Source organism: Microtus oregoni, unplaced genomic scaffold, assembly GCF_018167655.1.
Source record: "Microtus oregoni isolate MIOR12 unplaced genomic scaffold, Mior012 000006F_ref0000085, whole genome shotgun sequence".
In the NCBI taxonomy this organism is placed as follows: domain Eukaryota; kingdom Metazoa; phylum Chordata; class Mammalia; order Rodentia; family Cricetidae; genus Microtus; species Microtus oregoni.
In genome coordinates, this window is record NW_024543065.1 from 39,307,062 (window position 1) to 39,317,810 (window position 10,749).

A 10,749-nucleotide genomic window follows, 5' to 3' on the forward strand; every position below is an offset into this window, starting at 1 on the left:
ATTCCTTCAAGGTTATTGTGTCTCTACCTCAAACAAAAGTCCCAAGTAGATTTAGATCAGAGAGTTCTGCTTTCTCAAGGTTATTCTCAACACGTGTTGCTAATAGCCAGTCCTTGTATTTCAGGAAAAGAGAGTAGATATGCTTCTACCTCAAACAAAAGTCTCAGGGTCCAACTAAGGTTCCATTTCCTTTAAAGAGGTATCATTGGATTCCAACTAGGGAGTAGTTTGCCTATAGAATGTTTTGAGATAGCAGCAGAATATTTAACTGTGGATATAGCCAAAGAACTTCAACTGCTCTATTCATTTTCTTGTATCATGATAATACAGTTTTTTTTAAATCTTACTCATTCTTTTTGGAGCCTGGAATATTTTAACCAATTGGAAAGTATATGTAAGCAATTTCAGTACTTATTGGAACTCCCTCTCAGTACTATTCTCTTTTATTATTTTAAAATGCAGCTTTGTATTCTTTTTTAATTGTATAAAATATACTCAAAATACACAAATCAACTGATTGAATCTGTAAAATATGATCCAACTATATACTATTGATAAAGAACTCACTCAAATATAATAATGTAAATATGATATGAACACACCATTGAAACTACTCAGCAACTAAGAAAAAAACAAATTAGTGAAAGATATGACAACTTGGATGGATCTCAAGGACTCTTCAGTAAATCTTTTAATGTCTCAGTTGGTTTGCATATGACCATGAAGAGAAAATTGTGTGGTGGAAAGCAGATTCAAAGTTGCCAGGTGTTTGGATGCTGGGGAAGAAGGGGGTAGACATGGCCACATATGAGCCATGTAGTAGATCTCTTTGCACTGCTGGATGGCTTCTGTGTCTTGATTTCAATGGTAGTCATAAAAATTTTCATGTGTGATACAATTACACAGATTATATTGGTCAGTATTCTTTACAAATTTTCCTAAATCTCCACCCTCCTACCCTGGCAAGTGGTACTTTTGTTGAGGCTGGTCCCCACCAGTAGGGCAATTTTTTCTCTGCTTGGTTGTAAGATTTACTTAGCATCTAATATGAGGTAAACAGGACTGGAGTTCTCCTTTTTTTTTTCTTTTTTTTTTTTTTTAGAATTTAACAGGTTCATTTTAAGTTTTTTATTAATTCTTTGAGAATTTCTGAGAGTATCTTTTGATCATAGCCATGCTTCTCCCCTCACTCTGCCTGGACCTGCCACCACCTCCATTTCCTACCCGTTCATCATCTTTGTTTTTCAAACCCATTGTGTGCAGGTGGGCTGTCCGTATACTCTTGGCTATGTGACCTTCCCCTGGAACGGGCTGAGTCACGAGGGGCACACTCTTAAAGAAGTGCAGCTCTTCTGGGGATTGTCAGTAGTTCCTCAGCTAGGCGTGGGACTTCACGCCCATCCCTGGGCTGGGTGTGTTTGTAACTCAGCTGGTACGGTGTTTGGCTGGCGTACATGAAGCTCTGGATTTAATCCCCAGTACCCAATAGACCATGTGTGTCTGTGTAGTCCTGCAGTTTTAACTCTTGGCAGTGAAGGCAAAATTTCATTGATATCTTTGCCTGTGTAGTAACTTTGAAGCTAGCCTGGGACACATAAGACTCCCTCACCCCCACCCCCAAAAATAAAAAGTAATATCATGATTTTCATTACCTTGACTTTTTATGGTGAAAATATAGTGACACTGACTAAATAATTTGCCTTCTTTGAAATTGCCAGGCTTCTGTGTACAATCGGCCTGGTCAAGTTACTTTTCAAAGGTACTACCAGTATCTCTTGACTTCCTGCATCAGGCCAGACATTTCCTGCGTGTCATCAGCTGACTGAATTGCGAGATCACAGTTTGAGGTGATCTGCTTGTGATTTCAGGCTTTGAAAGGGAGGAGGTGAAACTAGAAAAGGTATCAGGTAGTCCAACCCTGACGTTTTGATGATTTTACTTTGGGAAGTGGTATTAGAATTGAAGGGAAGAATGGACTCATGATATGCTAAGAAAAACAGCCAAGAAATCTTAGAAAACAGAGAAGCAAAATTTGGTCTTGTAATTGTTTAGACTTTTTAAGATTTCTCAGCAGCATCTTTGATCCTTACTGTGAAAAGGGTCTTTACAATGTGTCCTTTATTTGGCTATTGAAAGGACTGAGTGACAATATTTAGAATATTGACTTTAACAGTTTTAGTGTGTATTAAATACTCAGTAATGATATTTTCCATCAGATTTGTATAGGATTGCTTGTATGGACTTGCTTACCTTTTTATTCTTTCATACCTTTGTAGATGATGCTTATTCTTCCTTAAGGCTTCAAACCTTTCTAAGTCATTGTTTTAACAAATAGTAACAAATAGCATACCTTTAGTAAGGCCCATATCTTTATGCAGATTGCATGGAAGTGAATGAGGAAAGGCTTGAAGCCATTCTGTACTGAGTTGAATGTCTAACTTGAAAGAAGTTCAGTATAGAAAACATCTCAGCAGCCCTAGCCAAGGAGAGCCCTCCCCTAAATAACACGCTACCAACTGTAGCATGCCCACAGAACACTAGGGAATGGCCAACTGTGTTAACCTCCATACTAAATGACTTTTGATAAAAATCCACACAAAGTAATGGCAGTCTGAGTTTCCACCCATAAAATTAATATACAGTGATTTTTCTAATCTCATACTTTCTTTTTTTTTATTGCGAAAAGAAGAAAAAAAAACATAAACAAAAAAACAAGTTTCCACCTCCTCCCAGCCTCCCATTTCCCTTCCCCTCCTCCCACCCTTCTCCCCCTCCTCCCACCCTTCTCCCCCTCCCCCCACTCCTCTCCCCCCCCCTCCCTCTCCAGTCCACAGAACAGTCCGGGTTCCCTGCCCTGTGGTAAGTCCTAGGTCCTCCCCCCTCTGTCCATATCTAGGAAGATGAACATCCAAACTGGCTAGGCTCCCACAAAGCCAGCACATTAAGTAGGATCAAAACCCCCTGCCATTGTCCTTGGTGTCTCATCAGCCCTCATTGTTCGCCATGTTCAGAGAGTCCGGTTTTATCCCATGCTTTTTCGGTCACAGTCCAGCTGGCCTTGGTGAGCTCCCCGTAGATCAGCTCCACTGTCTCAGTGGGTGGATGCACGCCTCGTGGTCCCGAATTCTTTGCTCATGTTCTCCGTCCTTCTGCTCCTCCTTGGGACGTTGGGAGCTCAGTCCAGCGCTCCTGTGTGGGTCTCTGTCTCTATCTCTATCCATCACCAGATGAAGATTCTTCTTTAGGTTCACCTCTTGTAGACTCCGTGGTCCTTATTTATGGCTAGAAACCAATTATGAGTGAGTACATCCCATATTCATCTTTTTGGGTCTGGGACACCTCACTCAGGATAGTGTTTTCTATTTCCATCCATTTGCATGCAAAATTCGAGAAGTCATTGTTTTTTACCGCAGCGTAGTACTCTAGCGTGTATATATTCCATACTTTCTTCATCCATTCTTCCATTGAAGGGCATCTAGGTTGTTTCCAGGTTCTGGCTATTACAAATAATACTGCTATGAACATAGTTGAACAAATGCTTTTGTCATTTGATAAAGCATCTCTTGGGTATATTCCCAAGAGTGGTATTGCTGGGTCCAGGGGTAAGTTGATCCCGAATTTCCTGAGAAACCGAAACACTGACTTCCACAGTGGTTGCACAAGATTGCATTCCCACCAGCAATGGATGAGGGTACCCGTTCCTCCACAGCCTCTCCAGCAAAGGTTATCCTTGGTGTTTTTGACTTTAGCCATTCTGACAGGTGTAAGATGATATCTCAAAGTTGTTTTGATTTGCATTTCCCTGATTGCTAAGGAAGTTGAGCACGACCTTAAGTGTCTTTTGGCCATTTGGACTTCTTCTGTTGAGAATTCTCTGTTCAATTCAATGCCCCATTTTTTAATTGGGTTAATTAGTATTTTAAAGTCTAGTTTCTTGAGTTCTCTATATATTTTGGAGATCAGACCTTTGTCTGTTGTGGGGTTGGTGAAAATCTTCTCCCAGTCAGTAGGTTGCCTTTGTGTCTTAGTGACCATGTCCTTTGCTTTACAGAAGCTTCTCAGTTTAAGTAGGTCCCATTTATTCAATGTTGCCCTTAATGTCTGTTCTTCTGGGGTTATACATAGGAAGCGATCTCCTGTGCCCATCTGTTGTAGGGTATTTCCCACTTTCTCTTCTATCAGGTTCAGTGTGTTGGGGCTGATATTGAGGTCTTTAATCCATTTGGACTTGAGTTTTGTGCACGGTGAGAGACATGGGTCTATTTTCATTCTTCTACAGGTTGACATCCAGTTGTGCCAGCACCATTTGTTAAAGATGCTTTCTTTCTTCCATTGTATACTTTTAGCTCCTTTATCAAAAATGAGGTGTTCATAGGTTTGTGGGATAAAATCCGGGTCTTCTATATGATTCCATTGGTCGACTTCTCTGTTTTTATGCCAGTACCACACTGTTTTCATTACTGTAGCTCTGTAATAGAGTTTGAACTCAGGGATGGTAATGCCTCCAGAAGATCCTTTATTGTATAGGATTGTTTTGGCTATCCTGGGTTTTTTGTTTTTCCATATAAAGTTGATTATTGTCTTCTCCAGATCTGTGAAGAATTTTGATGGTATCTTGATGGGGATTGCATTGAATATATAAATTGCCTTTGGTAGAATTGCCATTTTTACTATGTTGATCCTCCCAATCCAAGAGCAAGGGAGGTCCATCCATTTTTTGGTATCCTCTTCAATTTCCTTCTTCAATGCCTTAAAGTTCTTGTCAAATAAATCTTTCACTTCCTTGGTTAGATTTACCCCAAGATATTTTATGCTGTTTGTGGCTATCGTGAATGGTGAAGCTTCTCTGATTTCCCTCTCTGCTTCCATATCCTTTGTGTATAAGAGGGCAACTGATTTTTTGGAGTTGATCTTGTATCCTGCCACATTACTAAAGCTGTTTATCAGCTGTATAAGTTCTTTGGTGGAGTTTTGGGGGTCGCTTATGTACACTATCATATCATCTGCAAATAACGAAAGTTTAACTTCTTCCTTTCCAATTCGAATCCCCTTGATCCCATTATGTTGTCTTATTGCTATTGCTAGAACTTCAAGCACTATATTGAAGAGGTATGGCGAGAGTGGACAGCCTTGCCGTGTTCCTGAGTTAAGTGGGATGGCTTTGAGTTTCTCTCCGTTTAATTTGATGTTAGCTGTCGGCTTGCTGTATATAGCTTTTATTATATTTAGGTATGACCCTTGTATCCCTAATCTTTCCAAGACTTTTAACATAAATGGATGTTGAATTTTGTCAAATGCTTTTTCAGCATCTAATGAAATGATCATATGTTTTTTTTTCTTTCAGTTTATTTATATGCTGGATTACATTGATAGATTTTCGTATGTTGAACCAGCCCTGCATCTGAGGAATGAAGCCTACTTTGTCATAATGGATAATTTTTCGGATGTGTTCTTGGATTCGATTTGCCAGTATTTTGTTGAGGATTTTTGCGTCGATATTCATGAGTGAGATTGGCCTGTAGTTCTCTTTCCTGGTTGAGTCTTTGAGTGGTTTTGGTATCAGAGTAATTGTGGCTTCATAAAAGGAATTTGGTAATGACCCTTCTGTTTCTATATTGTGGAATATATTAAGGAGTATAGGTATTAGGTCTTCTTGGAAGTTCTGGTAGAATTCTGCATTGAAACCATCTGGTCCTGGGCTTTTTTTGGTAGGGAGGTTTTTGATAACAGCTTCTAATTCTTCGCGACTTACAGGTCTGTTTAGATTGTTCACCTGGTCCTGGTTTAGTTTTGGTAGATGGTATTTGTCTAAAAAAGCGTCCATTTCTTTTACATTTTCCAGTTTTGTGGCATACAGGCTTTTGTAGTAAGATCTAATGACTCTCTGAATTTCCTCTGTGTCTGTGGTTATGTCCCCCTTTTCATTTCTGATCTTATTAATTTGCAAATTCTCTCTCTGTCGTTTGATTAGTTTGGATAGGGGTTTATCAATCTTGTTGATTTTCTCCAGGAACCAGCTTTTTGTTTCATTGATTCTTTGGATTGTTTTCTGTGTTTCTATTTTGTTGATTTCCACCCTCAATTTGATTATTTCCAGTCTTCTACTCCTCCTAGGTGAGTCTGCTTCTTTTTTTTCTAGAGCTTTCAAGTGGGCTGTTAAGTCTCCAGTATGTGCTTTCTCTGTTTTCTTTAGGTGGGCACTTAGTGCTATGAACTTTCCTCTCAGGACTGCTTTCATAGTGTCCCATAAGTTCGAGTATGTTGTTTCTTTATTTTCATTGAATTCAAGGAAGACTTTAATTTCTTTCTTTATTTCTTCCTTAATTCAGGTTTGGTTCAGTAGTTGACTGTTCAGTTTCCATGAGTTTGTAGGCTTTCTGGGGGTAGCATTGTTGTTGAATTCTAACTTTAATCCATGGTGATCTGATAAGACACAGGTGGTTACTAATATTTTTTTGTAACTGTGTAAGTTAGCTTTGTTACCAAGTATATGGTCAATTTTCGAGAAGGTTCCATGAGCTGCAGAGAAGAAGGTATATTCTTTCCTCTTTGGGTGGAATAATCTATAGATGTCTGTTAAGTCCATTTGCTTCATTACCTCCATTAATTCTCTAATTTCTCTGTTAGGTTTCTGTCTGATTGACCTGTCCATTGGTGAGAGAGGAGTGTTGAAGTCTCCTACTATTAGTGTGTGCGGTTTGATGTCTGCCTTGAGTTTTAGTAATGTTTCTTTTACGTACGTGGGTGCTTTTATATTAGGGGCATAGATATTCAGGATTGAGACTTCTTCCTGATGAATTGTTCCTGTTATGAGTATAAAATGTCCCTCTCCATCTCTTCTGATTGATTTAAGTTTGAAGTCAACTTTGTTAGAAATTAGTATGGCCACACCTGCTTGTTTCTTAGGTCCATTTGCTTGATAAGCCTTTTCCCAGCCTGGAGTTCTCCTTTTGAACTTAGTACATTTGAAGCTCACCATGTAAATGGACATGAGCTCTGATGAGCTGTCCTGGGGGACTAAGATGTGACAGAGAAGGATATGACAGGAAGAGTCTCTCAAAGGAACACAAAGCAAATCAACTTCCTCTTTATGTATTTATTTATTGTATATCCCAGCTACAGTTTCATCTCCCTCCCATTTTCTCAGACCTCCCCTGCCTCCCATCTGCCTCTAACCACAATCTCCTCCTTCTGTTTCCATTCAGAAAATATCAGCCCTCCCATGGATATCAATGTGACATGGGATTCCAATTTGTAGCAAGAATAAACACCTTGCCTTGTTAAGGATAGTCAAGGTGACACAGTATGAGGAGTATGATCTCAAAATCCTGCAAAGAAGTTTGAACAGCCCCTTTCTCAGAAAATTGAAAATTATTCTAACTCGAGAATCAGAAAAATCAGACTTCAAGAGTGCAAATGAAATTTACATCAGTATAAGTTTGGCTATGTACCCAGTTTTGTTTTATGTGTAATAATTACTATTGTTTTAATTAATAGATAACCTAAGAGATTCCATCATATCACACTCACATACATGTTGTATGACCTTCCTCAGTATTTACACCTCTGCTGCGCACTTCTGCTTAACTTACTATTAATTTTATTCTTCAGTTCACAAAACTTTCTTCTCACTTAATGGTTGTGTGTACTTGTCCAGCTTAGCATACAAGTGTTATATTTTCTTCAAATTGGTTTAGAGGGTATTTTAACAAAATTCTTTTATGCATTTACATCTCAAATAATACCTTTTCTTCTTTCTTTGAATATATATATATATACAAATATATATATATATACATATATATATATCCACAAACACACTCTCACTGTTACATTTTTTGAAGTGAAAATTCTGCATTTCTGGAGTCTGTTCAGATAATATGATGATCCCATTCCTTCTAATGACATCATGGAATTCTTCCAGGTTGAGGAGAACCCCCTTACGTGAAAATAAATCTCATGAAGCTTTAATCTTATTCCAATATATGTAAGAATAGTATGAATCCAGCAATCAAATATGTTTAATTTCATCATTGGTTTCAATAGTTATTGAATTGTATGGTGCCTATTTATTTATTTTTCTTTTTTCTATCAAGAATGTTTTAATACAATGTTTCCTCTAATCCTTGTATTCCACCCTTCCCTGCCAAGCTGCCATCTAATCCCCACAATGGGCAAGACTTCCCATGGCGAGTCAATAAAAACTGAGACTTCACTTTGAGGCAAGACCAGGGCCCCCTGCCCTATATCTAGACTGAGCAAGGTATTCCTCCAAAAGGAATGTGCTCCAAGATGCCAGTTCAAGCCAGTTCAAGGGAAGAATCCTTGTTCATTGCCAATGATCCCACAGACTCTCTAAGTCTCAGAGCTGTCCTGTGCATAAGTGGTCCTAGGTTTATCCTATGCAGGTTCCCTCACAATCAGTCCAGAGTCAGTGAGGTAACACTATCTTACGTCAGCTTTTTCAGTGGGTATCAACATCATACACCAGACCTCTTTGCTCACATTATCATTCCTCCCTTTCATGAATTGGTCTTCAGAAGCTAGTCTGAATGCTTTACTGTGGATCACTGTATCTGCTTCTATTAGTTGTTGGATGAAGGTTCTATGATGACAATGAAGGTAGTCATCAATCTGTTTAAAGAGGAAGGCCAGTTTAGACATCCTCTGCACTATTGTTTAGAGTCTTAACTGGGGCCATCCTTGTAAATTCTTTTTTTTTAATTTTGTTTTTTATTGAGAAAAGGAGAAAAAATAAACAAGTTTCCACCTCCTCCCAGCCTCCCATTTCCCTCCCCCTCCTCCCACCCTTCTCCCCCTCCTCCCACACTTCTCCCCCTCCCCCCACTCCTCTCCCTCTCCCTCTCCATTCCAAAGAGCAGTCAGGGTTCCCTGTCCTGTGGTAAGTCTTAGGTCTTCCCCCCTCCGTCCATTTCTAGGAAGGTGAACATCCAAACTGGCTAGGCTCCCACAAAGCCAGCACATTAAGTAGGTTCAAAACCCCGTGCCATTGTCCTTGGCTTCTCACCAGCCCTCATTGTTCGCCATGCTCAGAGAGTCCAGGTTTATCCCATGCTTTTTCAGTCACAGTCCAGCTGGCCTTGGTGAGCTCCCAATAGATCAGCTCCACTGTCTCAGTGGGTGGGTGCACCCCTCGTGGTCCCGACTTCTTTGCTCATGTTCTCCCTCCTTCTGCTCCTCATTGGGACCTTGGGAGCTCAGTCCAGTGCTCCAGTGTGGGTCTCTGTCTCTATCTCCATCCATCACCAGATGAAGGTTCTATGATGATATGCAAGATATTCGTCAGTATTGCTATAGGATAGGGTCATTTCAGGTTCACTATCCTCAGCTGCCCAAGGAACTAACTGGGAACCTCGGCTTGGGCCTCTGGGAGCCACTCTAGGTTCAAGTCTCTTGCCAACCCTAAGGTGGCTCCCTTAACTAAGAATTGTGCTTCCGTGCTCCCCTGTCCAACCTTCCTTTATCCCAATCCTCCTTTTTCCCCAAGTTCCCCGCATTCTCCCCTTCTCCCTTTTCTCTCCCCATCTCCCCTTACCCTCATCACACCCCACCCCCAAGATCTCAATTTTCTCCCCGGCAATTTTGTCTACTTCCCATAGCCAAGAGGACAACTCTGTTTTTCCTTTGGTTCACCTTCTTACTTAGCTTCTTTGGGATCACCGATTGTAGACTCCGTGACCCTTGTTTATGGCTAGAAACCAATTATGAATGAGTACATCTCATATTCATCTTTTTGGTTCTGGGTTACCTCACTCAGGATAGTGTTTTCTATTTCCATCCATTTGCATGCAAAATTTGAGAAGTCATTGTATTTTACCACAGCGTAGTACTCTAATGTGTAGATATTCCACACTTTCTTCATCCATTCTTCCATTGAAGGGCATCTAGGTTGTTTCCAGATTCTGGCTATTACAAATAATACTGCTATGAACAAAGTTGAACAAATGGAAGCAGAGTGGGAAATCAGAGAAGCTTCACCTTTCACGATAGCCACAAACAGCATAAAATATCTTGGGGTAACTCTAACCAAGGAAGTGAAAGATCTATTTGACAAGAACTTTAAGGCATTGAAGAAAGAAACTGAGGAGTATACCAGAAAATGGAAGGACCTCCCTTGCTCTTGGATTGGGAGGATCAACATAGTAAAAATGGCAATTCTACCAAAGGCAATTTATAGATTCATTGCAATCCCCGTCAAGGTCCCATCAAAATTCTTCACAGATCTTGAGAGGACAACAATCAACTTTACATGGAAAAACAAAAACCCAGGATAGCCAAAACAATCCTATACAATAAAGGATTGTCTGGAGGCATTACCATCCCTGACTTCAAACTCTTTTACAGAGCTACAGTGATGAAAACAGTGTGGTACTGGCATAAAAACAGAGAAGTCGACCAATGGATTCGTATAGAAGACCCGTATTTTATAAAAAGAAATCAAGAAACTAGACTTTAAAATGCTAATTAACCCAATTAAAAAATGGGGCACTGAACTGAACAGAGAATTCTCAGCAGAGGAAATTCAAATGGCCAGAAGACACTTAAGGTCATGCTCAACCACCTTAGCGATCAGGGAAATGCAAATCAAAACAACTTTGAGATATCATCTTACACCTGTCAAAATGGCTAAATAAAAAACTCCAATGATAGCCTTTGCTGGAGAGGCTGTGGAGGATGGGGTACTCTCATCCATTGCTGGTGGGAATGCAATCTTGTGCAACCACTTTG